Genomic DNA, 25,770 nt, shown 5'->3' on the forward strand with positions numbered 1-25,770 from the left:
TTTAACAAAAGGCCATCTGTCTCCAGACTCCTGCTCTTGCAATACACCCTACACAGATCACCAGATGAACACTGTCTTTCCTACTCCACTACTTTCAATGGCTCCCCAGTACCTAGCAAAGTCCAAAATGTTCTTTAGTCTCATATTCACTGTAAGGCCCCACACTGTCTCCTGAGACTCATCTCCAATTACTCCCCAGGGTAAAGACTACATTCCAGTTACCTTGAGGCCTCCTAACTTACAGAGTGTTCTATCTGGAATGTCTTCTCAATGACTAGTCAAAGTCCAACTATCTTCCAAGGACCCAAACAGAAAAGCCAAACTTGAAAATGAAGACCACTCAATAGATTTTTCCTATAAAGGGATGCACCTAAGTTACCAAATACATAGAAGGGGGCATGTGAATAAGCACTGAACATCATAGAGGATCTTTTAAATTTGCGTAGCCAAGTGACAAACTCTATCTCATAAAATTCATGACACCGTTAATTCTAACAAATAACACAATACATAGCACTCTGCCAATTAAATGGTGACTCATACACTGAAATTTTAATTTTATAGTTATTTAGAGAACTCTTTTACATTTAATTACATATTCTGTGCATGCACAAAGAGAAACAAAATAAACTAGCCGAGGTACTCAAAAAAATTCTATTATAGGTCAAAATCCAACTTTCTCAAATTGCATGCTGATTCAGTTACCATGATCTATGCTTTTACACAGTAAATACCACCTATGTTTCTTCGTGGGTGACGTGCTGTTTCTTATGCGTGCTCCATTATGGCTCCAAGATTTCCTTCCAATCAACTGACACCCAATCTCCAATTTTTGATGTCTGCGTCTTTATCAATGAATTCAGTTGCCAGCTTTCTCTCTGCCATATGGCTGAGAGCAATTGTAAGACATTTCCCAATTTCAGAGATGTGCAAATGTGAAGGAAAAAAAAAAGGTTTGTTTTAGAGAAAGGATGAAATGTGGGGCTTGACTAAAACACAGAGAAAGTCACTGTTGGACAATGTAAATACAACATACATAAAAAATGACCAAAGAAGAGAGATCTACATAGATGGCTAGTGGGAAGTTGTTATCAAGCACAGGAAGCTCAGCTCAGGGCTCTGTGATGACCTAGAAGGGTGGGGATGGGGGAGTGGGGTGGGCGGCAGACTCAAGAGGGAGGGATATATGTATGCATAAGGCTGATTCATTTCACTGTATAGCAGAAATTAACACAACATCATAGGGCAATTATATTCCAATTAAAAACATTAAAATAAAAAAAAATTTAAGGAGAAAATAGTTCTTCTCTTCTTAGTTCAACATTAAGATCAATATCGTGGCCCAGCCCTCATTCAGCTTTTGTCTCCCTCCATCTGATCCCTCTCCCCTTCTGAGTACATCTGCTCTACTGATGTCCCCACGACACCAATTAGCGATGGCAGGAAGGGAAGCAGGCTGCCTGCCCATCTTCTCTCAAAGAAGCCGTCCTTTTTTCTCACGGTACCTACAGTATTCTCTTCTTGGATCAGACAAAACCTCTAGAACCTACCTAATCTGAGCTGCGGCCAGAGCAGCAAACTCATTGTGAAGGGAACCATGCGGTTAGAAACAACTGCATACAAGAGTCTGAGCATTCTCACTTTTAAGGAAGTGGCCATGCTTTTTTAGCCTTGTCAACTAGTTTTTAATAGTGAAGCCTAAGTCACATATGGCCTTACTTCTTAATCCAACTCCATAAATATTTACTCAATACTCTACGAGTTTAGACCTGTGCTGGTCTGGAAATGAAACTCCAAGCAAAAGGAAGACAAGTCCCTCCAAACAACAGGCATTCATTCAGTTTAAGTGGAGAGAAAAAAACAGCACATGAGGCAGAGGAAGTATCCCAACTGTTCTCTAGATTGAATACAAACCTTTCTGCTTTTTCTTTTTTTTTTTTAAGTCTGTAAGGAAGGGTTATAAGAACAGTGCATCAAAATGTCAGCCATCTAAAAATTAAGTTGTCAGCTTTTTCCTCTGTACCACAAATTACCAAAGAATTAGGGGTTTGGCACTAATAGAAGCTTACAATTGTGAAGTGTGCAATTTAGCCAATCATGGTTAAGTCTAAAAATGCAACACCAAAGACGTTTCAACGAATCCAGCTGCAGTTCTGGTACTTAATTTCAACTTCTCTATTTGGGCTATTCTTCATTTTTTTTTTTTGTTTGTTTTCCTTCCCTTTTGCGTTGGCAATGTGTTCTGGACAGTGACATGGTTAAATGAGAACTGCTCACAGGTCCCACGTACATAAGACCCTCACATAAGAAAAGGTCAGTCATCTTACTGAGGAGATGGCGAGAAGTCCCCAGGCTGCAGCTGTCCTGTGGGTCTCCTTTATGCTCAAATCACATTCAACTCAGGAATTCAACAACAGGAAACTGATTTATCACAAATTCAGGTGCGGCCTGTCTGGGATCATTTTTGCACTAGAATGCTCAGTTCAAAGAATTCAAAAGTGCTAAATTATAAAATTGTCTACACATAAACCAAAAACTTACATAGAAATCAATTACCCCAAATCACTGCAGGTTATCTTCTACAATTGTGAAACCTCTTGCTTTCATTTCCCTATTTTTTTTTTCTAATTGCCAACTGCAAACACATCACTGGAAAATACATCAGATAGAACACTGTCTACCTAGAAATCGACTGTATCTTGAGAGACACCACACCACACACTTTTGAAAGACAAGACTAATCACCTACACCAAGAATTTAGCAAGAATGCTACTTAGGTACAAAAAGAGTAAGAAATACATGGACTCTATTCTCTGCCCCGTTAATTAAAAATGATTTTTCAACGGCCCTCCTAAAAAACTAACAGTATTTTCCTTAATAAGAGGAAGAGTTAATAATTTCTACTACTGCGCACGCACACACACAAACGCTCTGCTTCCTTAATCTATGAAACACACTTCCCCATGCAGGTTTGCATCCATATCTCATGCTTCAAACAATACCTTATGTGCAGTTCAACTTGAGAAAGGAGAGCCTCATTCATGGATCAGGCAAAGTTAACGGCAGCAAGATGCTTCAGATCGTCTGCTGTTGCCTGCCCCACCCTTGTTTCCTTTGAGCCATAGTGATGTCACAACACCAGACAGGGCAGTGACTTCACGGCTCCAGTTCCTGCTTCTGAGCACACAATTCTCTGCAGCCAAGAGGAATCAAATGAGAGCAGAGCTCTCCAGGAGTGCCCGATGAATTCCCAACAAGCTAGCAGCTGTGCAGAGATGCTGCAGTGATACCATCAGAGATCTCTCTAAAGGAAGCGGTGCCAGAGATAAACCTGAGTCATGGTTTTCCACAGTCAGTCTCCATTTCACAATAAAGCTGACGTTCACAGGAAAACAGTGGTTGGATCCTTAGAAGAGGCTGGGGAGGGAAGATGACCAAGGAACTTGAGAACTTCAGTAATCTCTCTCCATGAGAGTTCTATTTTACTGGAGAGGACGTGAATTCTACTTTGTGAATTTTAAGGCTTTTTTTTTTAAATCATGAACTTAAATACACTGGATAGTATGTCCCTGCCCTAATAATCCAACAAACTGTAAATCAAGGAAGGATTCACAAAATACTGACATTATCACATCTCTTGGTCCATGAACAGTTGCCTCCCTTCTCCTTGGGTGGCCCTTTAGTGCATTTGACCAGTGTTTCAAGACCAAGGTATAGATAAGATAGCTTCTGCTCAAGTAAAAAAAAAAAAAAAAAAAAAATCCCAGATGTCCTGTTTCAACACAATTCAAAGTTGGCCCAAGTCCAAGCACTGTACAAGAATTGACAAAACCTGCTTTTAATTTTAACCTAAATCGCATTGGTACAGAAGAAATGACTTAAAACGAAATGTAAACAGCGTGCTAAGATACTGACCTTTGACCTCCATCTTCTCAATCCTTCACCTCCAAGGGGTTTACACATTAAATAAAACGGTCACTCTTCCCACTACTGATAAATCATTCAGAAAACACGTTCTGCGCTGCCAAAATTATTTGCCTAAAGTGTATTAGCTCGATAAACTGTGTGCAGTAACTGGTGCATCTGGTATGTTGCTTTTCTAAACCACCAGAAAATCATAATGCAAATGAGGCTATTTAGTATTCAGCTATTTTATTTTCATCAATGCCTTCTGAAATTAACAAATTAAAGTCAGGCTTCTCAATATGGAATTTATTTCCTCTCGAAATGACTTTGTTACTCTAACTAAAGTTTTGAAAGTCTGATACCAAAATTAACGTGCATTTTTAACAAACGCTGTTTGATCCAAGATACGAATCACCTCCCATTCCCCAGAGTTTACTCAAACTCGATGCGCTCTTTTTCCTTAATAGGGCTTTTCTGCTCAATTTGCTGTATAATTGCTGCGTCTAGGGTGCCCAGATCATAAATGGAGGTTTACCATTTTTGTTTGAAACATTAAAAATCAGTGCAAAATTCAAAAAGACAGTTTTTAGTGCTTGGTCTGATCTGATGGCTCTTCTACTAGGAAAGTTAATGCTACCAGGATAAACTCCAACGCACACCTGGCCGCCCCAGAGACCTTAAAATGGACCCCTACCCCCCCCCCCCAAAAAAAAAAACCAACGGACGAGCGGGATATCTGCAAAAACAATTCCGCCAGACTGATGTTAAAAAAAAAAAAAAAAAGACTGAAACACCAAGTTAAACACGAAATGCAAGCGACGCATGACAGGGCTGCCTGGCCCTCTCAGGATTTCTCAGGCCGGCCTCCAGGCGTAATTAACAACACATGTTCTCCTTATCTTTCTTTGTGTTCTGCAACCATCTCAACTTTAACCCTGGGCTGGGACTGAAGAAGGAAAAAAAACCCTAGACAACTTGGGATCCGGAAATCTGAAAACCGAGGAGAGACCGCTCCCGCGGCGAAGGACCTCGCGGGCAACAGACTAGGTAACCACACCCACCGCATTGCAGAAGCCGTGAACTTGGGGGGGGGTGGGGGGGAAGAAGGGCGAGAGAAGAGGGGAGACCCCAGGCAGCGGGGGCCCCCGCGGCAGGCACCGGGAAACACCCGCCCGCAACAACTGGCGGAGACCCCGACTCCCGGGGTCCCGAGCCCCGCGCCCCGGCCTCCCCGCCCCCAGCCGCCGCAGCACCGCCCGCGCACAAGTCTCCCGGGGCAGCGCAGCCTCGCGGGCGCCAGGTGAGCTGCGCCGCCCCCGGGTCCCCGGCCCCGCAGGTGCCCGAGCACCCCCGCACCCCAACTCCACACCCTGTTAGGAGGACGCTGCCTCCTCCCCCTCCCCGGCCACCCGCTGCAGCCTCCGCCGCCGTCCGGGGGCCGCCGCCCGCCCCACTTCGGCGAAGCGGACAAGTTACATAAAAGCGGCGGCCGCTTGGAGCGCAGATGCTTTGTGCGAGCGCACCTTACCGGCCCCGCGCCCGCCGAGCCCCGCGCAGACCCTCCGCCACGGCGCGCAGGGTTCCCCGCGCCCCGGGCGGCGCCGCAGTGTCGCCCCCGCCCCCACCCCACCCCGAGGGGTAACTCAAAACATGGCGCCCGGGACGGGTGGGGGGGGGCTCGGAAACTGACCGAGCAGGGGCCAGCCGCCCCTTTCGGCCGGGGCTCCGGGGGAGGCCCCCCGGGCCGGAGGCCGGGGCTCGGGCCGCGCGCCCGCCCCGCGATGCTGCAGCGCAGGGCGGGCGGAGCGGGCACGTCCCCCGGCGCGGCGCCCCGGCTCGGCCCGGCTGTTGGCGGGGAGGGGGGGGTCCCCGCGGGGGTCCCGGCAGGCCGGGCGGGGAGGGTGCCAGGCACCCGCGGTTCGCGCGGCTGAGCAGCGCCGCTGCCACGCGCCCGCCCCCCGGCCTCCGGCCAGCCCTGCGCCCCCGGCGCCCCCGCGCCTCCCTCAGACCCCGCGGCCCCGCAGGCAGAAAAGTTACCTGGGCTGGGCCGGGGGGCCCGGGCGCGCGGCGGCGGCGGCGGGGGGACCGGCTGGGGCGCGCGTCCTCTGCGCGGCGCGGAGGCTCGGGCGTGGGGAGGCAGCCGCAGACGCGGGCGCTCGCCGCGCTCCCCGCCCCCTGGCAGGAGACTCGGGAGGCTCCGCGGGCTGCGGCGGGGCGCACGCCCAGGGACGGCGCCGGAGCCGGCTCGGCCGCGGGGGAGGGGGCGCTGGGGACTTCAGGGCCGTCGCGTCGCCACCGCCGCCTTCTTCATCCTGGCGCGGGGTCGGGCTGGGGAGGACGCCTCCAGACCGCTGCCAATCGCCTGAGCCTCCGGGTTTCTACGGCGATCACTGCCGGGCTCTCTGTCCGCCCCCCACCCCCACCCCTCCCAGACACCCCCGGGAGAGTCGGGGGGAGGGCATACCTGACCTTCAGGTGAGTTATTTACTGGCTTGGGGACTGCAGCTTCCCCCCACCCACCTTTTTGAAAGAAAAAAAAAAGTCAGATTGGCGGCGTTTTGCACCGGGTGGGTGTCCTGGAAAGACTTAAGTTAATGGAGAAGATCTGAATTAGAGGTTGAGCGTGGCTTCGTGTTTTTCAGGCAGCCTCCTGCTCCCCACCGTCTCCCCCTCCCCAACCTAAAGCTCCAGTTACAGGTGGTCTCCCCGGCCTAACGGGAAGTCCGAGTTGATAACGCTTCCCACGGAAATGGCGGGGGTTGGTGGGGGGAGTGGTTTGCAGGCAAAAGAAATTATTCCTAGTTGTCTCGCAATATCACAGCCCTAGCCAAGTATCCAGGGCACATTTATTAAAATGTTTAAGGGCTTCTCCAAATACTCCTAGTCACCTTTCTGGGGCTCACCGACTCATTCAGGGAGGGGGAAAAATGGATTTACACAAGTACAGCGTTTACTATCGAGTGCCAGATACGTGGTGCAGTTAAATGGCTGCGGCAGAGCTTCTGGACCGGGTCTGTCCGTGACGCCCGTGTTTCCAGGCCAGGGAAGATGGCAATAGAAAGGGGAGAGGGGTATACAGTGCAGGGAACCACATGCAATGTCCTGTAATAAACCTGATGGAGAAGAAGAAAAGGGAGGGGCATTTTTCAGACTGTCTTAGAAACAGTTGGAAAGCTGTGGTTCCTATGTATCTATGGAGTTTATGGGCCTGCATTCTGTAGAAGGTTTGCAGCTTTGGGAAATTTTGAGGAAGAAAATGTGACTTGAGTCATGTCATAGGAAAAATATTCTGATAACTCTGCAAAGACTAGACAGGATGGGCAGACGGGAGGCGAGTATGGCATTGTTCCGAGGACCAGAGATAACAAAGACCTGAACTGCCTTTTAAGTGACAGACAAAGGTGACAGTTCAAATACTGGTTGTGTTTGGTGATGACCTATGTTAATTTCCTATGGGGGCCACAAGAGTGTTTAGAGATATAATATACACATATAACATCTGTGAACATATGGCGGTGTGTGTTGCATATGAGATCTGTGAATAAAGAAAGGATTTCTTTTCCTTTTTTATATATGCACACTAAACCACTTTCCTTTAAAGTGGACTTGAACAAATTGTATTGTTTACAGTATACACAGCATTGGCATTATCACTGGAGATACAGATGGTTTCATATTTTCATTCATTTTCTTGCAGTACTTTTGCTAATTTTTTTTAATTGAAAGTAAACTGCTTTCTCCCTGACTGATGAATCTTGGATCTTTCTAGTGATGGAAAAAATCAGCAGTAGTGTATGAATGTCTATTTTCTTGGGAGAAAATGACCAAATACTAAATATTAGTTTTAAAAATTAAAAGTACCTAACTATTCATCCTAATACTGCATGAATTCGAAATTTGGAGAAAAACCATACTGCTGTATAGTTTAATAGTTAACCTGGGAAGCAATTATTATGAAACTCTTTGGGCTTGACCAAAGCTCTCTGCTATTCTTTTTTGTTTTCCCTAGCACACACGTGGAGAAAAAGAAAGGCCAAACAAAAATTCAGGAGCATCACAGAGCTAGCTCCTCAGTACTTGCTTGTATCTCTGTAATAAACACTCTTCTTTCTACCTTGTGAATATCATGCCAAAGCCGCTGCTAGTCATCTGTCTCCCCACAGTGCCTCACTGGGTACATTGCAAGCAAGCAGTGAACACTTTTGCTAAATGAATAAATGGACATGGAATAAAGAACTAAGTTATCACTTGGACAGTTCTGTTTCCTCACAAATAAAGGACTATTTCCAAAATGCTTATGTTTCAAAAGCACTTAGGGTTTCACAAAATAAAAAGACACTATCACATATTAATGTTGTTTAGTATCTGACTTTTTTGCGACCCCATGGACTATAGCCTGCCAGGCTCCTCTGTCCATGCAAGAATACTGGAGTGGGTTGCCATTTCCTTCTCCAGGGGAATCTTCCCGACCCAGAGATCAAACCCATGTCTCCTGCATGGTGTTTACTGAGCCATCACATATTAATACCTGCTGAGTAAAAACAATAATGTAAAGACTACACTTATGAATTATAACTCTCTGGGAAATGAAATGCCTTTCATACAGTCCCAGAGTGAGTGCAGATTTGGCATGAGAACTCAGATTCCAGATTTTCTGTGTTCATACAGGAAATGCTGAAATAATCCATGAAACAGGCAAGGATGACCCCATGCCATGACTCCAGCCCAGGTCTTAGTTCTGGTCTCTTCCACTAAGAGAGAGGCTTACCCTACAATGGGCTTCCTGAGATTGCTCCCTTGTAGGGAAGATACAGGCTTCCCAGGTGGCTCAGTGGGTAATGCAGGAGACGCAGGATTGATCCCTGGGTCAGGAAGATCTCCCAGAGAAGGAAATGACAACTCACTCCAGTATTCTTGCCTGGGGCATCTCATAGACAGAGGAACCTGGAAGGCTACAGTCATAGGTCACAAAGAATTGGACACAAGTGGAGTGACTGAGCATGCATGCACACAGGGAAGATACATCACTACAGGCCAACAGGCCATCCAGAATTCTAGCCATGGTCCAGAAAAAAGGGACATAGCTCACTTTAGGCAAAGTATGTGTGTGACCTCATCCCAAACTGTAGAGACAGGATTTCCCATGAACCTCCATTCAGCCACGAGTATCAACAGCATGCTGACTCCGTGGTACGTCCTGGTACCCTGCTACCTGATGAGCGATGACAACTCCAGTCTGATGGCCAAGGCAAAGGCAGCGTTTACCAGCCTCATCAACAAGACTCCAGGGAGAGATGATGGAGGGTCTGTCTAGTGAACCCACCAGGACGTTGGGCTCCAGCAGGAGGACTGGGAGAACACTGAGGCTTGACCAAACCTGGCAGATGCGGCCGTTCTAACAGGTGTGCACCCCCATCCATGATCTTAGACCACCTTTTATGAAAGCATGTGTTTAAAAATACCTTCACGCCCTCCAGTCCTTTCGGCTGACTGTTTCTCATCGTCAGTTGTCCTAGTAAATAAAATGCTAACAACCCTCGCAGTAACTAGCTGAGGCTTATTTTATGCTCATGATAATCTCAGGCACCTAAATTGCATAGCAAGTCCTTGAAAAGAGGACACACAGTCTTCAGCCATGGCATTACCAGGGACCATAAATAAGGGAAATCCAGGCATGAATGCATAATTCAGAAGCAACAAGCTTATTCTTCTGAAATGAAAATCCATTTGAGAGTTTCTGGGTTCTAAGAATAGTGTCAAGTTAACAGCTTATCAAGGCTTCCAGATGCTTCGTTCTGAGTTTGTATACATCATTTCAGAGGTCTGCGTACATGCAGAGCACAGATGCAGAACGAAATTTTAAAATGCAAGTACAAATGCAGCACAAACTCTATAAAAATATGTACATATGAGAGGGAGCAAGTTTAGACCTGCTAGCACATCATTTGGTGGTTTTTTTTTTTTTTTTTTTGATGTTGAAGACTTATTCTCTCTCCTCTCCTTTATTCAGCTATTTAAAAAAACATTTTTATTTATTTCTAATGGAAGGATAATTGTTTTACAATATTGTGTTGGTTTCTGACACACATCAACATGAATCAGCCATAGGTATATATATGTCCCCTCCCATGTGAACCTCCCTCCCACCTCCCATCCCATCCCATCCCTCTAGGTTGTCACAGAGCACCAGGTTGAGCTCCCTGCATTATACAGCAAATTCCCACTGATTATCTGTTTTACATATAGTACTGTTTATGTTTCCATGCTGCTCTCTCCATTCGTCCCACTGTCTCCTTCCCACCCCATGTCCACAAATCTCTTTTCTTTATATTTGTCTCCATTGCTGCCCTGCCAATAGGCTCATCAGTACCATCTTTCTAGATTCCATATGTATGCGTTAGTATACGATATTTGTTTTTCTCTTTTGAACTTCTTTCACTCTGTATAATGGGCTGCTAGCACATGATTCTTAAAAATCATTCCTATTCATCAAAATTCCGTATTTTCCTCCTTTCTACCTTTGTACTCTTGCAAAAATATTAGTCAAAAAGACAAGGCTAATACATATCATGTAAGTTTCATTGTTTTAAAATATACCCTTATTAAATAATTTTTTACTTTCTTCATTTGTAGTAAACTTTAGAAAGTAATCTCAGCACTTGTAAAGAAATAGCATAATTTCTAATGATAAAATTTTAAGGGTTAGTCTAATCCTCAGTTCTTTATAAAGTTTAAATGCTCAATAACTATTCTCTTTAAGTAAAAATAAAAATCCATTAAGAATATTTTATCTTTGGGCATTTTGCTTATAATGTCAATATATAAATAATGGAAGTTGGCGATCTGTGATATTAAGAAATCCAACTCCCAAATAATTCACTGTCTGAGACCATATTGATACCCCAATAGATGATCACTGTTGGGTTATGCCAAGACACATAGCATTTTAACCACTTCACCCCAAAAGACATGACATAAACGCCAGCAAGCCCCTTAGTCTCCTGAAAAGTTGTAAATAATCCTAGCCAGCTATTCTATTTCATCCTAACCGGAATTAACAAGAATGAACTGAAGAAGAAAAAAAAAAAGGTAATATGACACATTCAGATGTCTGGTTTATTAGCTTGTTGACTCTGTCTGCAGGTTTACATTCCCCACTTTAGGCAAACAGGCCATAGTTAACTCCGTAAATTAAGGAGTATGCGGCTATAACTACTCCCAAGGAAAATGTCAACGTTGCTACTTGATTTGATTCCTGTTTTCTAGGACTTTTATTTGCCATTTCCAATTGCCTCCTTGTCCATGCATACTTAACAACCTGAAAATAGTCCACAGCTTCCAGAATGTTCTGGGCATCAGTGAAAACATCATTACAATATCTGTGTCCCTTGAAATAAATCTGCTGCTTAATAGGTCAAAGCCATCTTTAAAATCTCCGCTGTTGACTCTCCTGTTCAAGATGTTTATCAGGCGCTTGTCAGAACATCCAAGAAGTGCTTATTTGCGGATGATGCAAATCTGAGGAGAACACCAGAGTTTCTCAATTCAGGTGGTTTGTGAAGAGTTTAAGTTTCTTATTTCCGTGTCAACCATAATCTTGGAAAGCTTATAAGCACTCACACCACTTATATCAGAATCCCCCGGTGTGCTTGTTAATAAGGTAGACTCTTGGGTCCAGCCCCAGGATAAGCAAACCGGAACCCCTGGGGTGGGGCCAGAGAGCTGGCACTTTTAACAAGCTCCCCAGCTGACACAAAATCACACTTGGTTTTGGGGACCAGTGGTGCAGGACACCAGTATACAGCAGTAATGACACAGGTGACAAAGTTGATGTATTATTTGCATAGCTGTTTTATAGAAGGTGGGACAGAGATAAGTGAGAGCCAGCCTCCTTCAGCCACATAGAGAAGCAGAACTGTAAGGAAGCTCTGCCGTGACAGTCAGCCCACATTTTGCTGTAAGAGTTATTGCCTGGATCCTGTCGTATGCGTCAATTTGCAACAGCAGTTCATTCGCAGTAAGTATAGTAATAAATAACAATGAAAGATTGTTCTGTACCCAGTTCCAGCAATAATTGGATTAGATGCCCATTTATTGAAGATGGCAATAACACTAAACTCTGACCTTAATTTCCAAGTGCACAAAACATCCTGACAGAGTTGCCAAGGGATGTCTCCTAAAAACGGGAAATGGAGAACTAATTGCTGGCAATTTGGGTTAAGTTTGAGATTTGACTCTCCCAAACCCAGCAAATAGAAACTTCAAAGTATTCACACCTTTTGCTAGAACATACGTATGCAGACAGGTATCCCTTGTGCTGATCAGTGAAAGCTAGTGAACCAGACAAATTGACCGGACACTACATCTTTCTATCCTTAAGCACAAAGTGAGGGATTTTGTTTCTGAAAAGCAAGATCATTACTCCCATTTCTGTTAGTCATTCAGTTGTGTCTGACTGTTTGCAACTCCATGGGCTGTAGCCCACCAGTCCATGGAATTCTCCAGGGAAGAATACTGGTGTGGGTAGCCCTTCCCTTCTCCAGGGGATCTTCCAGACCCAGGGATTGACCCTAGGTCACCCGCATTGCGGGAAGATTCTTTATCATCTGAGCCACTAGGGAAGCCCTAAGAATACTGAGTGGGTTGCCATTAATATGTTGTTAATTTATGGGTCTTGTATTTTTCATATCAAGTTGTAAGGTTTTATAGTTGGTTTTATAGTTGATGAGACCTACAGATTGAGAAATTTAAATCTAGTTTTACATCTATATATATTTAAGTAACAAAAATATGACAACATGAGGGACATCAGAAATATTTTCTTTCTTTAAAGGTATATTAAAGAGTGAGATTTCAGCTCAATAAAAGATAATAAATCCTAATATGAACCTGCTGGCTTATGAGCAGTGGACTCCAGCTGGCAGGGTCAAGGGTCTCCATCTGGATACCAGATGACATCTGTCAGTAATGCCCCAGAAGAGATTCCTCTTACAGATGGACAGTTTGGCAAGATCATATTTACAGTCCTGTTTACCCCTAAGATCAAATTGTTTTCCAAGTGTTTGCCATGCAGGAACTAGAACTTGCCCACAATTCTTCACTGTTGAGGTAGCAACACAAATCTTAACTTCATTAAGATATACTGATTGAGATATCCAGTATATATATTACATATACATGTTTTACACACACACACACACACACACACACACACACACACACACACACACACACACACACACGGCTTTCCTGCTGATTCAGCAGTAAAGAGTCTGCCCGCAATGCAGGAGATATGAGAGGCTGTGGCTTTGATTCCTGGGTTGGGAAGATCACCTGCAGAAGGAAATGGCAACCCACTCTAGTATTCTTGCCTGGAAAGGAGCCTGGCGAACTACAGTCCATGGGGTCACAAGAGCTGCACACAACTTAGCAACTAAAGCACCACCACCATATACATACGTACATGCTATGGGATAGCCTACAAAACTGTTTTATAGGTTGAGATTAATCTGTGATTGGTTCATTGCTTTTTCTCTTTGAATCTGAAGACAATTTCCACCACTGTTTCCTTTCCTACATGACCTCTCTGATCCATCAACTCTAATCCACTTGTCCCGCCCTTGCTCATCAGACCTTTATCTCTGAGTTATGTTTTATTGAGTTGCATTAAGTGGACGGCCACGACGTGGTTTGAGTCAAGGTACAAGGATTATAAATGGGAAACCGTTATATTTCTAAGCTCTTTTCTGAAAATTTCCCAACTATTCCATTCTTTAACAAAATCAAGCAGGCACACCCTTGCCATACCACATACATATTCATGAATGCCATTATATCTTGATGAACGGAGTATGGAATGATGTTTTTAAATTGTTGTGTGACCTTGAACAAATTTCAGCTTCTGTTGATATCAACATCCATTGAAATATTCCTTCCATTTTCTGTCTTTTTAGAAGAGAGAATGGTTCTCAACCATGGTGGTGCATTGGAAGAATGAGGTAGGGGAGATTTTAAGAAATAGCAACTGAAGTTCATTATGATGGAGGCATGAGAGATACATGTGGCCTCATTATTATAATTCTTTGTACTTTATGTACATTTGAAATATTTCATGATGAAAGTTTAAAAATACTTAAAAAATAACTGATGCTTGAGATCCACCCCCAAACCAATGAGATCAGAACCTCTGGGGAATGATGAGCATATTTTAAAACATTTCTTAAGTGGTTTTTAAGGATAGGCAGAGTTGAGAAACAAGAGTAAGAGAAAACTAAAGCACAAAATTAAACAATATAAAGAATTCCTCAAAAGAAGGATACCATGAAAATCAAAATTAAAGTAGCCACCTATTTATACCTTCAAGCAGAAGTCACTGGACTAAACATGCATGTACCCATTATCCTCTGTGAAGCTAGTTGTTTTTTGAACACATGTTCAGTTTCCTTGGCAGTGCGTGCTATCAGATTTGTTGATACTCACACTCTTTAGGGGAAACTTATTACTGTAGCTGGCTGCCCATTTCACAGTAATGTGTCAATAAAATGCTGGCATATTTAACAACAGGCATAAAGAACTCATAACACTAAATATCATGACTAGAATTTCAACAACTCTTCAAACACCCCAAAGAAAAAAATATTCATGGTTTTATTCCAAGTTCCTGCATGAAGTAGAGAAAATATACTTGTGCACTCATGAGTATCTTGGATGGTGGATGATTCCAGTATGTGATCAGAGGTGTCTAGTAGGGACTTGTGTCTAAATAAATATAATCTTAATGTTTTATGACTTGAAGTTAGTGATTTCCCCCAGGGGTGCTCACACATTGGGATTCTACACCATGTGCCCAGCTCAGTGATCATGATTTTTTACTAAGAGCCAAAATTTATGGAGCATTTGCCTTGTGGAAGCAACTGTTTTATGAGCTAGTCTATGAGAATACTTTGCTTCACCATCATGAGAACCTTATGAGATAGATCCTATGATTGTCCCTATTTGACAGAAGGGGGAAATGAGGCAGAAACAGGTTCAACAATGTGTCCAAAGTCACACAACCATGACCAGTAGAACCAGGATATAAACTTGGATGGTCTGACTCCCAAGCTAGACCCAAAGCTTCCAACTCTAGAGTCACATATACATACATACACACACATATTTAGTTAAATTTCACGAAACTGGCATTCTTTGAGTGTTTTTTGATTTTCAAAAACAGTAACTACAATAATGTATGATAATGAGAAGACACTGAATTAGCTATGAAGGCAGGAATGCATGGAATTAAGGAATTACCATTTCTACTACCTGACAATTTTATTTTGGAGCCTGTGCTCTTAACCACAGTGCTCAGTTGTTCCTACAGAATTCCATCAGTTCAGTGCAATTTCATCTACAAATTTTAAAAGTTGTTCCCACATGGAATCCGTGTATTCCAGCTTCCCTGGTGGCTCAGATAGTAGAGTCTGCCTGCAGTATGGGAGACCTGGGTTTGATCCCTGGGTCGGGAAGATCCCCTGGAAGAGGAAATGGCAACCTACTCAAGTATTCTTGCCTGGAAAATCCCATGAACAGAGGAGCCTGGCAGGCTACAGTCCATGGGGTTGCAAATAGTCGGACACAACTGAGCCACTTCACATTCTTTCTTCCCACCACACCTACTGCTAGCACTCTGGGGCAAACCATCACCATCCCCCTCTGGGTACCTGTAAGAGTGTCATCATATATATGTCTCTTCTGCCTTTCTGATATTTTTGTTGTCATTGTCCAAATGGAAGATACTGTGATCCTGATGAAACAAGCCAGGTCCTGTCACTCACGTTCAAAGCCCCCAAAGACCTCTAGACCTGCATCCTCTGCCCTCACTGTTCCAGGCTCTTCTGCCAACCACATATCCTGTCTCTCTCACTCTGGCTCTTTGCAGATCTTCAAACAAGCCAGGCACAGTCCATGCTCAGCTCCTCCCTCTGATATGCTGACACCCCATCTTCTTCAAATCTGATCACATGCCATGTCCTCAAAAAGCCTGATTGTAAATGGCGGACCTGATTATAAACTGACCCAACACTCCCACCCTGCATCTATCACACCCAATATTTCCTTACTGTTCATGTCTGTTCCCCTACGTTCTCAATGTGAGTCCCACAAAGGCAAGGGTTCTGGGATCCTATTCCTGGGTGTCTTGGCCACAGAGAACAGTGCCTGGTAGAGGGAAAGCTTTCAATTTGTGTTTGTTGAATGAAAGAATGAAGAAAGGAGCAGGGATTATAACAGATAGGACTCTAAGGAGAAGAGTGATTAGAAGGGCAGAAAGTACTGAACTGCAGAGTTAGGTTGCCTGGGATCGGGGTTGGACACCAGAAAAAAGAGATTCAGAAGGATGAAACTAAATATGAGAAGGAATGGATGTATGGTTGAAATGTGTGCAGAGTTACAGGCAACATACTTCCTCCAGATCCAATGGTGGAACTGATCTGGTCAGAGTCTCCCAACCACCCTAAAAGGCTGCCCATCCTCACCTTGAACCAACACAGATGACACCAGCAGGGTGCATCTCTCACCACATCCTCAATGATGAAAGTCAAGAATGGTGTAACCACCGCTCCAAATGCCACTTAACATCAGGAGGGGATTTAATGAGCCCTTGTCTTCTCAGGACAAAAGAAAATGTCACAGGATCCAGGTGGGACCCTCCTTACTCATCCGCACAAACAATGGGGATGACCACTGCAGTGGGAGTTGTCGCGTCAGCTGGAGCAGAAGTGTCCAGACTAGAATTGTTTCTCACATCCATGGTTGCCATGGTGATATTTATAAAGATGTCACCATGATCAGTCAGTGAATACTTTTAAGAGGCTTCTGGAGGATAAGAAGTTACAATCCCCCCTCCATCTTCACAAATCACTCTCATCCCACTTGCTCCCGATAAATGGCTCACTCCTTTTGATTGCACTTGGCATGCCCATGAAAGATGAGTCTCACATTCTGTAATTTCAGGCTTGAAGCCTGTACTGTGTTTTTCCATGTGGTCTGCATTTTGGTTTTATTCAGTGATTCATGGTGCCTGTTCAAAGGTCACCAGATCAATCCTTCACCTGCCAAGAATGTCTTCTAATCCCCAGCCTCTTCCTTCACCAGGGCAACAAAGGTCTAAGTCCTCCCACCCACTCTGAAAGAAGTGTCCTTGTGTATTACCTTGCCAACTTTATGCCACAGCCATACTTTAAACAAATCTTAGGAGACAGAATATCTTCATCACTCCCTGTGCCCCACATCAGTAGATTGCAAGCCCTGTGAGCAAAGTGGGTATATTTTTTTCATAGTTGTACTTTCCAGTATGAGTAGCATGGCACATTAACCCTAAGAAACTCTGAAATAACTCCTAGCACCAGGCACTAGAGGGCCCAGTGAATGATGCCATCATCCCCACCCAGGCACCTTAGAAACGCTGGGTCTTCCTGGCACCTCACTCCCCATCAGCTCCTTTACCCACTCTATTACTAAGTCCTTTGCATTTTACCTGAATCTCCCAGATCTGTGCACATCTCCCCTCTCCACTCTCCGTACTGGAACAGTCCGTTCTCCAGCCTCGTTTCCCTGACAAGGGTGAGCACTCAGAGACATAAGTGGGTTGCTTAGAACATGAACAACCCACTGTTCTCAGGGCAAGGACAACTCCCTCTATTGCAGCCTCAGTGCTCTGAGTTCTCACGGAGCTCCTGACCCATGTGCCCTTCCTCTGCTCTGTTCAGACCAGCCACTTTCCATTCCTCTTTCCTGGCTTCCATAACTGGGTCACAGATCCTCTGAAAGTGCCACCGTTGCAACTCTGCATGGAGGGTGTGACTGATGAACTGCTGTCTGCCTTCGCTAGAATGAAATCCCAGTCGGGGAACCAGGTCTGCTGCTCCTCACTGCCTGGCATGTGGGAGACGCTCGGTGAACAGTTATGATAAATGAACGTCACCAGACTCTCGTCATTGGAGATGATATGGTCCATGATGATGAGGTGTCTACCTGCACAGGTGGTGGCGGGGGGCTCACTACTTCTGGGTACAAAGGAAAAGCAAATGCATAAACCTGGACTCCACGAGGTCTTTAGGATCTTGGACACATAGGTAAGGCTCACAATGGGCACTTAAATATTCATCCGTATAGTTTGTGCACAGGGACTGAGCAGGTACAAGAACCTTGCTATTTCCCCCAGTGGTGTGGCAGGAGCAGGAACACTTCCACCTGAAATGCTGCCCACAGACTGGGGAGAATGATGCAATTCTTCCTTGGCCCAGAGCATCAGCCTCTGAGCTTCGCCACTGGTTCACATTCACTCTCTCCCTGTCAGTGATCAGTCCTGGGAGAGGAATTAAAGAACAGGTGAGGAGGAGCTGTCGGTACAGCCATCAGGGATGGACCGTGGGGAAGCCTGGCCGATGCGGAGTCTCTCTGTCTGTCCCTGAATCCTCATGCTGGACAGAGTATTGGGCCGGGAGTCAGCCCCCTGACTCCATGCGCCAGAGCCCTGACTTGGCTTGGGTCGTGGTGCTTCATCTCTTTGTATGTGCTTTCTCATTTCTAAACTGAGTGACTAACCTGCTTCAAGGGCCATTGAAAGGACTGGATGACAATGTAGAAAGCACTTAGTGAGCTCTTAGGTTCATAGAACGGTGATGGCGTTAAATGAGATTACGAGGGCAGCTCACACTCATACCTTTCGGCCACGCTTCCTCGGCCAGTGCAGCCCACAGGTTCCTGACATCTCCCTCCCTCCATCTCACCTCTATGGGCTCGCAAGATACAGAGGCAGAGCTAAGTGCCCCTGGAGAACCAGCCCACTTGATAAGGTAAAGAAGAATGGCTCCTCTGTCCGTGGAATTCTCCAGACAAGAATACTGGAGTGGGTTGCCATTCCCTTCTCCAGGGGATCTTCCCAACCCAGGGATCGAGTCCAGTTCTCCTGCATTGCAGGTGAATTCTTTATTGTCCGAGCCACCACTGAAGCCCTCAACCTTTGGGAGGTGTGTTGAACTCATATATCCAGTTCATGAGGAGTTAGGAAGAAGCAGCAAGGAGCCCTTATTAGCTAATCTGACTCAGTTCTGTTGCTCAATGGAAAGCGGTAAATGCAGGAAGTCATATCTGCTCATAGCCAAGAACTTATGCATTAACACATGTGCTGCTCCTAACACATTTCCCCCCATTTTGCCCCCATTGCTGGAAACATTTTTAAAGCACTTATCTGAGACGTTCTCAAGAGCATGTGTCAGTATTTGGAAGTTCCATCAAAAACTGCAAATACTCATGTTGCTGAAGATAGATATATTTTTTTGAAGGAGACAAAATGATTTAGCACCAGACTAATGAACAAAGGGATCAACCGGGTCAGAGCCATTGGCCGTCAAAAGAAAAAAAAAAAAAAGAAAGACACAAGCCTGGAGTTTTAACTATAAACACATTCAACTGAGTTCTTAGAAGAGTTTAATGGACTAGTTTGGAAGGAAGTTCAAAAAGCAGTTCCAAAAAGACTCTGAGCCACAGAAGCATCTCTACTCACAAACATAGCTATCATTTATCGACAGCCTACTATCTGCCAGGCACTTGATAAGTATGTTACATACACTGTATCACTTGAGATTCAGAAAACCCCTAAAACTATATTGTACCGTCTGATACCTGAGAAATTCAGTCCATACCCAAGGTCACAACCAAGATCTTACAGACAGAACTACACTTGTCTGCATAGAAGTATTTATTTGACAGCGCTCTCCTCTCCCCTTCCAAGAAGAAAACATTCCTTTGAATGAATGCTCTCTGATACATTTGCTAAAAAAAATTTTTTTTTTCATATAATGGCCAAGATTTCTGTAATCCATGCAAACATAGAACCCTACAATAACCATGCAGAATTACTAGAACCTGGGACCTTGAAACAGGGCTTTGCTAGTGGACAGAAATTTCCAGTGTCAGGGGGAAGCATTCTGAGACCCTTTCAAATGGGAAGCAGAAATGAACCTACAAAAATCTCAGAAATGAGTAAGAGAATGGGAGGTGTATCCAGCTCCCATTATGTTTACAGGGAGGGTCTGAGCTGCTAGTATGAAGAATAATTACACATTAAATTTAATTATATAGAAGCTGCACAGACTAGGTGTTAAAGGGTTGTGTTTAAACCTGACTCTGGAATCTCTAGTGCTCAGTTGCTTCGGTTATGTTCAACTCTTTGTGACCCTAAGGACCATAGCCTGCCAGGCTCCTCTGTCCATGGGATGTTCCCCGCAAGAATACTGGAGTGGGTTGCTCTGTCCTACTCCAGGGGATCTTCCTGACCAAGTCATTGAATCCATGTCTCCTGTGTCTCCTGCTTTGCAGGTGGATTCTCTACTGTTGAGCCACTGGGGAAGCCCAGTAAATTATTCTTTAAGGCTTCAGTGATTTCAATGCAAAGTGGGAATGACCACATCACCCTCTTCCTAGGGTTGCTTGAGAATCAAATATGTTAAGTTCTTCCTAGTGTGTCTAAGGCATAGGAAGCCCACTATAAATGTTAGCTCTGATTATTCATATTGATGTAGAAACACATTATCTGGGAGAAGGCACCACAGGAGAGACATTCATATTCTACAAATGTACTTAGTTTTCAGCTTTAATTCAATTAGACTACATAAAGTCTGAGTTTTTTGAACTTTACAAGAATTTTCCTTGCCAACATTACAGTGTCTGAAATTAATTAAATGATAGTTTCTAAAGTAAAAAGTTTCCAGAACCCATTTCTGTAGAGTACCTCAGAAAAGAAAAATTTGGCATGCATTCCTTATGAAGATGAATATACATTTCTTTTTTTCCTGTGGAGAACTTTGTGATCTTCAAAATATTTGGCAGCAGTTTTATCTTTATGAAGTCGAGGCAGCCACAGTTATTCCCAAGTTGACCAGGAGAATAGATGATGATGTTTTTCTATCATGAGATGTTCTCATATCATTAAGTCTGGACTTTTAACAGCCCTATTTTCAAATTAATGGAGAAGAAAAATTTCCCTTGGTTCCTAATTTAGAACATCAATTTTATGCAAAGAGGGAGAAAGTTATGGGTACCTGGAGGACCTGCCTCAACTACAGGAAGTCCCCATTGCCAAGAGAGCCCTGCTTCTCCCCCATCTTAGGACACCAGAAGAATCTTATATAGGGCCATCTGTGAAATCCTAGCTAACTGAATTCTCACCAGAGATAGGATCCCCAAAGCAAAGTTTCATAGCTGCCATGCAAAAAACATCAATTCAGTAGAACTGAAATACTAGAGTTTAGCTCTAATACTTTGTCCACCTGATGCAAAGGGCCGACTCATTGGAAAAGACCCTGATGCTGGGAAAGATTGAGGGCAGGAGGAGAAGGAGATGACAGAGGATGAGATGGTTGGATGGCATCATCGACTCAATGGACATGAGTTTGAGCAAACTCCAGGAGATAGTGAAGGACAGGCAAGCCTGGCGTGCTGCAGTCCGTGGGGTTGCAAAGAGTCAGACACAACTTAGCAACTGAACAACAATAGCAACCCATTCTTCGAAAGGATGAAACAGACCTCCATCCAATCACCTGGGAAGCCAGCCTCGAAAACAGTCTGTCTTCTGAGCTCCAAACAATCAATGTACAAATGAACCTATGGATGTCAGTGTTTATAAATTCATGGTTATTTGGATTGATTTGAAACCTTCTTGCAGTTCATATCAATCAGGCAGTATTTACTTGGTTGCTTCTCTAGAAAAACTAATGAATACTAAACAATATTACTGATGGCTTAATAACTACCTCAGAGTCTTGGTTGTGATCTAAATAAAATATTTTTCACCTACCACGTAATTAGCAATTTTCAAAAAGATGAGAGAAAATTTCATGATATTGCACCTATATCACAATATTAGATATTATAGTTTAAAATTTGCCTTCATGCATGCTAAAGCATGAACATGCTATTTCGCCTACCTCTATAGGTAAGCTATTTTTTTATTTGCCATCTTATTTTGAACTTTGGCTCAAACTCTACTGTACCATCCAGATACGAAAATATATGCACCTCCAGTGACCACCCCAAGATGTCCCCTGCAAATCCTCTTGGCCTCTGTGTGTTGGATCAGGTTTTTCCTCAACTTTGAGTTTCAGAAATGCTGAAAGTAATCTAAAGTGTCTGTATAAGAGGGCGAAATAAAAATGGTGATAGCACAAGAGCTAATTAAAGTTCAACCTAAAATTAGACGGGTTCCCTTGATTAATTGCATAGCAACTGCCTGATGAGTGAAGGAGTGAAGAGGACATCCGTAGTCTATACTAGTCTGGATGCAGTAACTTTCAGAATGAAGAGCAGGGACTTTCCTAGCTGTCCAGCGGTTAAGAATCTGCCTTGCAATACAGGGAATGTGGGTTTGATCCATGGCCTGGGAACTAAGATCCTACATGCCAAGCAGCAACTAAGCCCACATGCGTATCACAACTACTGAGCCTGTGTGCCAGAACTAGAGAGTCTGTGGGCCAAGCAAAGATCCCGCATGATGCCGTGAAGACCCCAAGTGCCACGACTAAGACGTCAATGCAGCCAAATAAATAAATAAATACAGGAAAAAAAAAAAAAAAGAATGAAGAACCCTTATTCCTAACTTAAAATTGGTTGTTTAGAAACAGTTCCCCCAGGGAAGCATTTAGAAAAACTAAACAACTTTGGCAACACAAACTGCCTGATAAGAGTAACTTTTTAATTTTAACTTTTTCAAACTTAATTCACTCTGTAGGAAGAGACAACCTGTTACTGAATGAAGTCAGAGCCTCAGGTGAAGTACAAATTCTATCTGAATAGAGGAATGAAGCCTGCAGATCCTAAAAGTTCTGGAGAACACTGCAGGATACCCCACTGCACCATTCCAAAAAAAATCTACATTTGTTCGGGTACATTGATCAGGAAGGGGAACATCTGCATGTTTATTGAAAGGAAATTGAATGGCAGCCCTTGTTATGTGACTCAAATGTTACGTTCCATACTTTACATGGTAATTTCCAAGACATTATATTGGGGGAAAGAACAAAGAATGTATTATCTTCTGCAGTTTTCTTATGGCCACACATGGCAAATCCTTCTAAAAGGCTAGTGATCCACTGAATGAGATATCAAAGGAGAAATTTTAATTTTCAAGTAGGATACATAATTAAAAATCATACAAACGTGCTTCTTGTGCTGAGCCTGCAGCATCTTTTGAGCCATAAAGAAAGTGCCTAAAAATAAGTTGGGGGGCACAATGGAAGGGACATGGGAGCTCGTAAGAGCCAAGACTGAAACAATTTGAGCAAAAAAAGGAAATAAGGATGATACTGCAGTATAACCCAAGGAATCAAGTAAATACCCATGACTCCATACCATTATAAATAAATGACTGACTAAATAAGTGGAAATAGGAGAAGGCACAACTCTTATAGAAGAATTCCAACTAATAATTGTAGGATGAATGAAGGAAATAGAAAAATCACCAGATCCATGGATGAATGCCAAAATTAGGGGGTGAAAGTTTCAGAGTATCTCCCCACAAATATTTATTAACTACAGAAGGATGCATGTTATCCTCTTTATAGTTGGAACCACCTTAACTCAGGTGATATAAGTTGACATCGTCAATAAAATTAACACAGAGGTCACAGGCTCCCTGACATGACGCACTGAGAGGTCATGTCACCTGTGGAGGTTCTTCCCCAAATGCATGACCTCAGTCTACTCATGGGAAGCATGGGGCTTCCCCGGTGGCTCAGTCAGTAAAGAATCTGCCTGCAATGCAGGAGACCCAGGTTCAATTCCTGGGTTGCGAAGATACCCTGGAGAAGAGAATGGCTACCCACTCCAATATTCTTCCCTGGGGAATTCCAGGGACAGAGGAGCCTGGCAGGCTGCAGCCCATAGGGTTGCAAAAAATTGGACATGACTGAGCAACTAACACTTTCACATACATGAGACAAAGCCAAATGGAGGGACATTCTACAAAATATCTGGGATGCCAAGGGCTTGAAAACTCACTGTTTTTCCAGCATTTGCCTATAAGCGTGTCATGTCGTCAGGCTTCATGGTGCTCACTTAATAACCAAGCCACCAAACAATTATCTTTGGAAATGATTTAAATGACCATAGAGGAAATCCTATTTGTCTTAAACAGTACCACACACAGAAAAACATAATGCAGTTCAATTCGTTGATATTTTAAGACTATTTTAGACTACTGATTCAAAACATATAATACTTGCATCTTTCAGCTTCTCTGTCTAATGGGCTTGGTCAAATAAATGACTTCTAAGAAAAACATGACATATACCAAAATGCAAAATTTTGCTCTAGCTCAATTGTTGAAGTAGGGAACACATTTCAGCTATCTATTAACTTGACTTGTGGATGTATCCAGCAAGCAGGGAATTTTAGAGAAGCCAACAAAGGTTGTTGAGGCACCAGGACAGGAAGAGGAGGGATACTGTATCACCCCCAGGCTGACATGGGGAGGGGAGGAAGCTGTTAACAGCACTCACTGTGAGCTGAAAGGTAGGGAAGAATGCATCCAACGAGAGTAGAGCCAGTAATATTTCCTTCCCATTTCGTTTACCAGAGAGCACTGAGTCCATTGTGCTATATAGTAGCTTCTCCTTAGTTAACTGTTTTATACATAGTAGTGTGTATATGTTCTGGTGGCTCACATGGTAAAGAGTTTGCCTGCAATATGGGAGACCTGGGTTCGACGCCTGAGTAGGGAAGATACCCTGGAGGAGGGCTTGGCAACCCGCTCCAGTATTCTTGCCTGGAGAATCCCATGGACAGAGGAGCCTGGCGGGGTACAGTGCATAGGGTCACAGAGAGTCAGATATGACTGAGGGACTTAGCACGCACTCACTTGTGTATATCCATCTCAATCTCCCAGTTCATCCCACGCCTGCCTTCCTTCCTTGGTATCCACATGTTTGTTCTCTATGTCTGTGTCTCTATTTCTGCTTTGCAGGTAAGTTCATCTGAATCATTTTTCTAGATTCCACATAGAAGTGATATTACAAAACAGTTTTTTTTTTTCTCTTTCTGGAAGTATAGTTGATTTACAATGTGTTAGTTTCAGGAGTACAGCAAAGAATATATGTATTCTTTTTCAGACTCTTCACTCCTATAGGTTATTATAAAATATTGAGTATAGTTCCCTGTGCTGCACAGTAGGTCAAACATAGAATATTTTGTCACATAAAGTGAAGAATGAAATTCAAATTTCAATTTACACACCCATTTTTTTTGCAGAGAATTATGATAGGTAATCAATAAAATACTTTCAAGCATAAAAATACCATATGAGGGTTATACTCTATAGAGCAAGTAGAAGAAAAATTAAAGTTTAAGGACAAAAAGAAATGATGCAAAATATCTGCAAAAGAAAAGCTTGTTCCCATCCTTGTAAAATAGATGGCCAGTAGGAAATTGCTAGAGCTTCCCCAGTGGCTCAGATGGTAAAGAATCTGCCTGCAATGCAGGAGACCCAGGTTTGATCCCTGGGTCAGGAAAATCCCCTAGAGAAGAGAATGGCTACCCACTCCAGTATTCTTGGGGCTTCCCTGGTGGTTCAGATGGTAAAAAAATCTGTCTGTTACATGGGAAACCTGGATTCAATCCCTGGGTCAGGAAGATCGCTATAGAATTTAAAAGATACATATAGAAGAGTGATGTACTTGTTTGATTATGAAAAGTATCATATATGCATGAGAGCTAAAACTATGTGTGATATAACCATTTAAATTTGACATGAAAAAATTTAGTGTAAAAGCATTTAGATATGAGCCTAAAAATGGACAAGGGGTACATAGTTTCTCAAACTTTTTCTA

General features: G+C 43.6%; 1 protein-coding gene across 4 annotated transcripts in view; it reads right to left on the reverse strand.

Moving 5' to 3' along the window:
* EPB41L3 (erythrocyte membrane protein band 4.1 like 3) overlaps window positions 1–6,154 on the reverse strand; it is a 138,892-nt gene extending 132,738 nt beyond the window's left edge. The window contains exon 1 of one of the 4 annotated variants that reach the window (XM_065932543.1): window positions 5,945–6,154. The gene's annotated coding sequence lies outside the window, so the exon portion shown is untranslated. Of the gene's footprint in view, window positions 1–3,003; window positions 3,079–5,430; window positions 5,540–5,944 lie in introns of those variants that run through there. The other 3 variants (XM_065932545.1, XM_065932544.1, XM_065932546.1) reach the window with 3 other exon arrangements.
* Window positions 6,155–25,770: the final 19,616 nt, after the last annotated feature.

The sequence above is a fragment of the Muntiacus reevesi genome, chromosome 4 (assembly GCF_963930625.1).
Source record: "Muntiacus reevesi chromosome 4, mMunRee1.1, whole genome shotgun sequence".
NCBI lineage: Eukaryota > Metazoa > Chordata > Mammalia > Artiodactyla > Cervidae > Muntiacus > Muntiacus reevesi.